Genomic DNA, 7,904 nt, shown 5'->3' on the forward strand with positions numbered 1-7,904 from the left:
CCTAATTTGAAAATATTTTTTTCCATTCAGTGGGTTGCCTTTTCACTCTGATGATGGTGCTCTGTTTTCTTTTTCTTTTTTTAATTTAATTTAATTTAAGTTTTTTTTTTTAGCTTTCTGCCATATAGTGTGTGCGCTCACTGGAGAGAGACAGAGAGAGACAGAGAAAGGGAAAGTGAGAAATCACTCTCCAGGAGGGAATGGCCATGCAGCAGTCCCTTCTCCTCTGTTCTCCTGTGGGGATCTTGGGCACACACACATGCCTAGCGTGAGTTTCAAGCCACCAGGTACAGGATTTGAACTGTGGTCAGCTATGTGGGAATCCCAGGTATGTGGGCCTTAATCACCATGCCACCTGCTGGCCCCAGTGATATTCTTTGAACCACAGATTTCATTTTTTATCTATCTATTTTTTCTTTCATTGCCTGTACTTTTGATATCATATCCAAGAAACTATGGCAAATCCAGTGTTATGAAGCATTGCCCCTGTTTTCTTCTGTGGGAAGCTGCACACCAGTGAGTCTGCCGAGGTTTCTCAGAGAGCAAACAATTACCATGATTGGTTCCCTTCCAAAAACCTGATCTTCGAAACCTTGCTCTGATTGGCCACTAGAATCCCTCAAATTTGCATATCTGGCACCTCATGATTGGTCCAAAAGCAACCAATCATAACCCACTGTTAACAACCAATCAGGGCCCACCGTTAACAACCAATCAGGGCCCACTATTTACAACCCACCAGAGTGTATATAACCACGATGCCTGGCCCACAGTAGCCAGACGACGACGACCAGGAAGACGACAACTGAAGAGCCTGAAGAGCTGAAACACCGCGCAGTCTCCAGACGACCCTGAAGATCCTGAAGAGCTGACACTGCATCGTCTCCAGACGACCTGGGAGACCCTGAAGAGCTGTAACACTACATCGTCTCCGGACGACCCTGAAGAGCTGTGACACCATGCCGTCTCCGTGCTGCTCACAGTAGACGACGCGACCCTTAAGAGCTGTGACACTGCGTCGTCTCTGTGCTGTACCGTGCTGCCCACAATAAACAGACAACACTGTTGTCTCCGTGCTGTAACACTACGCTGCTTGCCCCGGCTCTCACTCCTTCACTCAGGAAACCTGTTCGGCTGTCCCCCAGGGTCGGGACACCTGGCACCCGAACAGGGACGGGACATTCTTCTATGATTTTTATGGGTTTAGCTCTTATGTTTAGGTCTTTGATCCATTATAACTTGTGTATATAATGTGAGGTTAGCATCCAACTTTATTCTTTTGCATGTAGATATCCAGTTTTCTCAACATCACTGGTTGAAAAGACAGTCCTTTCCCCTTTAAGTGGTCTTGGCACACCTATCGGCATTTGACCGTGTGTGAAAGGATTTATCTCTGAGTTCTCTATGGCATTCCACTGGTCTACATATCCATCTTTATCCTGGTAACGCACTGGTTTGAGTACTATAGCTTTATAGTAAGTTTTGAAATCAGAAAGTGTGAGACCTACAACTTCAAGTTTTTCGAGAGTGGGTTGGCTATCCAGGCGCTATTGAGGTTCCAAATGAACTTCAGGATGGATTCTTCTGGTTCTGCAAACAAATGGATGGAATTTTGCTGGAGATGGTGTTGTATCTAGAGGGCACTTTGGGTAGTATTGGCATCTTAGCCGTCTTCAGCTTCCAATCCATACATGTTAGAAGTCTTTCCATTGATTATATCTTCTTTAATTTCTTTCAGCAGCATTTTGTAATCAATCTTATTCTTTTTTAAAAGAATGTTATGTTTTTCCCAATACTACAGCAGTATTGGAAACTGAGAGTTTTAAAATAAAAAATATTCATGCCAAATGTTATTTCCCCCAAATCACATACTATTTCAACAAAGTTGCAATTATTTTGAGTCCAGTTCTGAACCCAGGTTTCTTGAATTATTACAATATCCTGTTTGTTCTCCACATTGTCACATAATCACTTCAGCAGATTTTAGTGTGCTACATGAATTGTGGATTCCCTGGGGCCAAAAGGACAGCCAGTGGCTTAAATTTTGGAGTGGGGATAAAGATGGAAAAATTTCCACCTCCAATTAGTGGAATAAATACTTCCTAAACAAAAATGAAAACAAGAAATTTAAAGATTGCCCGGGAAACCTGTTTTTGTGCTTGGGTAGAATAGTCGCAATTTAAGAAAACGTATTGATCGACTTCTCTGCCGCCTTCTCTGGATCTCCTCTAATCCTAATTCTGAAATGTGGTATTTAACATGTGGGATCTATCTTGAATGATAGGAGCCCAGAGCACCACAAATATTTATTTGCCACACTTCTCACAGTGGATGACTGAGGTATTTCTATGCATATGTAACTTTCAGTTTTTTGTTTTTTGTTTGTTTGGTTGTTTTGCTATAGGGCGCGTGCACTCACCAGCCGCAATCCCTTCTCCTCCATTCTCCTCTCGGGATCTTGGGCACTCAAGCACATGCGCCCGGCGTGAGTTTAAGCCACCAGGTCCAGGTCGCGAACCGCGGTTGACTACGTGGGAGTCCAGTGACATAGCCATTACGCTAACTGCTGGTCCCAGTTACTCAGAGTTTTTGATAGCTGCTTAGAAATTTGTGAAACTGTATCAAATGCAAAAACGTGCTTTTCTCTTTTCTTTTTAAATTTTTTGTAAATGAGTTTTTATGTGAAGAGCCATAGTATATGTGATTTTATCATGTTTCTTGGAGTGAAAAACTAAGCTGACAGTGTTGGGTGTTGAACACAGATGCATTAATTGGTAAAGACAGGTCTGGGAAGCCTTGCCATGCCAAGGTTTGTCATCGGAGTAGTCAACACGCCCCTCAGCAAAAACAGCCTGCCTCCGAGAATCAGCCCTCCCCGAGCAGTTAGAAGGAGCCTGCCCAGACTTGACTGCACAGTGACAGCCCACAGCCTCCCCTTTACTCTACAGGGTTTGGGCTTGGATGGATTTGAGGGTTGATGTCCTACAAGGAGAGGTTGTGGATTCCCCCTTTCTCCAGCCGCCTCCATCCCTTTTTCTCTTAATTTGAGGGCCCAGTGTTTTATATCTATCATAGATAAATAGGTAGATCTTTTTTCACTGTGTTTTCAGTCAACATTTCTGCTTTTTTTTTTTAATTGTGAGAGAGTATATGCACTTGCCAGAGAGAGACAGAGAAAGAAAGAGAAAACGCCCCCCGCCCCCCCAAGCACAGGCATAGTCACCCACGCAGGCTCACGTATCTGGCATGCTGTCCAAGCATCAGGGGCCAGGACTCACACCACGGCCAGCCTAGTGCGGCCTGCCTCCCTGTAAACATCAGCTACAGGCCGGCCCAGGAGCCATGTATTTCTTCGTCGTTGTCTTCTTCTTCTTCTTTGTTTGTTTGTTTGTTTGTTTGTTTTTTGAGACTTTTGCTATAGGGCACGTACACTTGCCAGAGAGACAGACAGAAAGTCAAGAAATCACCCTCCAGGGACCAGCAGTTAGCGTAATGGCTATGTTGCTGGACTCCCATGTAGTCGACCGCGGTTCACATCCCGGACCCGGTGGCTTAAAACTCACGCCGGGCGCGTGTGCGTGCCCAAGATCCCGAGAGGAGAATGGAGGAGAAGGGATTGCGGTGTGGCCAACCCCCCTGGGGGGTGATTTCTTGCTTTCTGTCTCTCTGTCTCTCTCTGTCTGTCTGGTGAGCACACGCGCCCTATAGCAAAAACCTCTCCAAAAATAATAATAATAATAATAATAATAAATAAAAAGAAACCACCCTCCAATGGAGATGGCCATGCCTCAATCCCTTGTCCTCCGTTCTCCTCTTGGGATTTTGGGCATGCATGCAGATGTGCCCAGCTTGAGTTTTAAGCCACTGGGTCCAGGACTTGAAGCACAGTCAGCTACATGACAGTCCAGCAACATAACCATCACACCCTTTCCTGGTCCCGAGAACCATGTACTTCTAGTCAGACTTAAGATTCTATGAACAGTCAGCTCCATGGCTTCAGGTGAAGGTAGCCAGGCCCCACATGGCCAACTGTGTGGTTCAAGTCCTGGAGTGTTTTCTCCTCTCCTTCTCTGTGTGTGTCTCTCTCGGATAGCATTTAAAAGGGGGAGGGGGGAGATACTATGAACAACAAAAAATAATTTTTCCAGGTCTTTTTATTTGTCACCAGTAATTCTTATTCCAACTTTAAAGCTATTTTTATAAATGTATATATAAAAGTCACATTTTTCTAATGTCACCACTTTCTTGGGGTTCAAGAACTGAAATGTGGGGAAAGCACTGACAATGCTCCTTTTAATAAACTTCTGTTTGCTTTCCCTCTCAAATTTAAAATGGAATATTTTTAAAATTGGAATATATTTTGATTGGCTTAGATTAAAACTTTTTAAAATTCCAGGTCCAGCCCTAAAAGATCTGAGGCCTTACTCAGGCCTCAGGGGTTACCATAACAAACAGCCCACTAAACAGCTACTGGGGAACTCATTAGTTTAACCTCTCAGGCTGGGTGCCCAGGGCAGGCCGAGCAGGGGACGCACACTTCTTGTAGAAGGCAGAGCGCACGTATTTCAGGTATTTCAGCCAGTCACTTTCAACACGCTCCAGGAAGTAGATAGCTCCATTAGGGGGTGTCACAGGTGATAAGTGGGCCCAAATCACTTGCCAAAAATGCTTAGTGAGCACCAGAGAGGAGCATTCTGGTTTTGGAATTACTGAGGAGCCTATTCAGAAGTAGTGAAAAGCTAGTTTAGATTGTTGACCAGAAGCCAAGGACAGCATCTCCCTCCAACGCCCCGTGGTGACGCCCACAGGGACTTTCTCCACGCAGGTTCAGCCCCTGAAAGGTGTGAAAGGATGCACACATTTTAGCAGCCCTGACACCTAGGTTTTGGTGAAGGCTTTCATGCACAGACACCCACCCATGCAGGGCAATGTCCACCATTAGAAGCATTTATCTCAGTAGTATCGTTGTGTCTGGTTTTCTCTGCATAAATACAGTGCCATAAATTGTTACAATGTAAAAAATCATAGCATAATGGGGCCGGCAGGTGGCGTGGTGGTTAAGAGCACTGGACTCCCACATGCTCAATGACAGTTCGATTCCCGGACCTGATGGCTTGCTTTCTCACTTTCTCTCTCTTTCTCTCTTTCTCTCCCTCTCTGGTCCAATTAAAATAAATAAATAAATAAATAAATAAAGTTAAATAAAATAATTCTTTAAAAAAAAGTAGCATAGTAAATCTGTGCACATCTTTCAGGAGGTGAGACCTGGTTCTATGTCATGGTGTATTTAAAATGTGGGGTTTTGTTTGACGTGTCCAAATGGTGCAGTGAAGAGATCAACTATCTCTAAGGACCTGTTTTTGAAAGTGCAGGTCTGGGACTATCTGCACAATTGCTGTGTGACTTTTTTTTTTTTTTTTGTGAGAGGGTTTAAAAAATTTTGCTATAAGGCACATGTGCTCGCCAGAAAGACAGAGAGACAGAAAGACAGAAAGCGAAAAATCACCCCCCAGGGAGGATGGCCACGCCGCAATCCTTTCTCCTCCATTATCCTCTCGGAATCTTGGGCACACACGCACACCTACCTGGTGTGAGTTTAAGCCACTGAGTCCGGGACTTGAACCATGGCCAATTACATGGGAGTCCTGCAACATAGCCATTACACCATCTGCTGGTCCCCACTGTGTGACTTTTAAAAGCTGCAGATTTTGGAGTTTCCTTGCAGTTAGGGCCCACTAACCTGCTTTGTAACCAATTCCCAGGAGGTGGCCCATTTCTTTTGTCTAAGAAGTGCTCCCTGTAAATTCTCCTCACAGAGGACAGAGTGAGTCTCACTCTGTGACACCCAGCACTGAGAGTCTACCGTTCGAGGACGTGACAAACGTTAAGATAAAATTCCTAGCATATTATTCCTTGGGGAGTGTCTCTCCGTTTACTAAATAAGCAGTGTCATTTATTTAAAATATTTGTAGGGGATCATCAAATGTAAAAGTTTCGCGTTGGTCAGCTGATCCAGGATGAAAACAGAATCTCTTTCCTCCTGAATGAAATCTGTGCCCTCTCCTCACCACGTGGATCCCACCCATCATGGTGCACAATACGGCGTGTGTGGATCCCACCCATCACGGTGCACACTGCGGTGTGTGGGTCCCACCCATCACGGTGCACACTGCGGTGTGTGGATCCCACCCATCACGGTGCACACTGCGGTGTGTGGGTGCCACCCATCATGGTGCACACTGAGGTGTGTGGATCCCACCCATCACAGTGCACACCCATCATGGTGCACAAGTGCACACTGCGGTGTGTGGATCCCACCCATCATAGTGCACACTGCGGTGTGTGGGTCCCACCCATCATGGTGCACACTACGGTGTATGTGTATCCCACCCATCACGGTGCACACTGTGGTGTGTGGGTCCCATCCATTATGGTGCACAGGTACACACTGAGGTGTGTGGGTCCCACCTATCATGGTGCACACTATGGTGTATGTGTATCCCACCCATCACGGTGCACACTGTGGTGTGTGGATCCCACCCATCATGGTGCACAGGTGCACACTGCAGTGTGTGTGGGTCCCACCCATCATGGTGCACACTGCAGTATGTGGGTCCCACCCATCACGGTGCACACTGCGGTATGTGGGTCCCACCCATCACGGTGCATAGGTGCACACTGCCGTGTGTGTGGGTCACACCCATCATGGTGCACACTCTGGTGTGTGGGTCCCACCCATCATGGTGCACAGGTGCACACTGTGGTATTTGGGTCCCACCCATCATGGTGCACACTGCAGTGTGTGGGTCCCACCCATCATGGTGCACACTTCGGTGTGTGGGTCCTACCCATCACGGTGCACACTGTGGTGTGAGTGGGTCCCGCCCATCATAGTGCACACCGTGGTGTGTGTAGGTCCCACCCATTACGGTGCACAGGTGCACACTGTGGTGCTCCTGGGAGTCTGGCACCCAGGTGTGTTCCAGGACACGGTGGGGGTCATCTGAAAAGGAATGGAAGTGGGGTGCGATGTCTTCCCGCTGCCCGCTCCTCCGCACCTGACATCCAGCCCCCCAGCCTCTGTGTTGAGCGTTCTCAGGCAACTGAGCAGCCTGTTACAACATAGCCGGTATTGGGTGATCCTAGTCCCATTACATTTCACACACACGCACATGCACACACACACATGCACTCATGCGGACTTGCACACACGCACACACATGCACACGCACACACACCACACGTGCCATGTCATCATCTGCAAGTCCTCCGGGGACAGCAAAACCACAGTCAGGAGCACCTACTCTGGCTCCATGCTCCTGGACCAACTCCTGACACGCTGAGCCCTCCTGACCCCATGCTCACCCGGTGGGAGAGCAAAGCCGTGCTCTCTTACACTCAGCTCCCAGCATACTCAAGGAGAAACAAGGAGTGCGTGCACACACCAACACAAGTCAACCATTTGCTGGTTTAAAAAACCCGTAGGGCAAGATGGCCACACCTGCCCAGCTACGGGAGGTGGGGAGAAGGCCCACGTTAGCCCCAGACCTAAGGGATTCTGCCCTTCTGCTGTGCTACTGTTTGTTGCAAGATGTTGTAACAGAAGCGGGTGGGAAATCTCCACCTTTTCAACTCGGGATGGTTTTGAACCATTCAGTCCTGGCAAGCCTCCTTCCCACCCAGCTCCGCTCTCTAGCAGCTTGCTCCTATTCTTGGCTGGGTGGCGACGTCTGATTACGTGATATATTTAGGGAAAATCAGCTGGAGTCATCGAATGTACAAATGAAGAAATTCATTTTATAGGTATATAAGTTCATTTAACACAATGTTACCCTTTAAAAAACAAGTCTTTTTTTTTTTTTTTTTTTTTTTGCAAAAAGATCACATTTTTGATGTCACCTTTT

The sequence above is a fragment of the Tupaia chinensis genome, unplaced genomic scaffold (genome assembly GCF_000334495.1).
Source record: "Tupaia chinensis unplaced genomic scaffold, TupChi_1.0 Scaffold000195_1, whole genome shotgun sequence".
Lineage (NCBI taxonomy): Eukaryota > Metazoa > Chordata > Mammalia > Scandentia > Tupaiidae > Tupaia > Tupaia belangeri.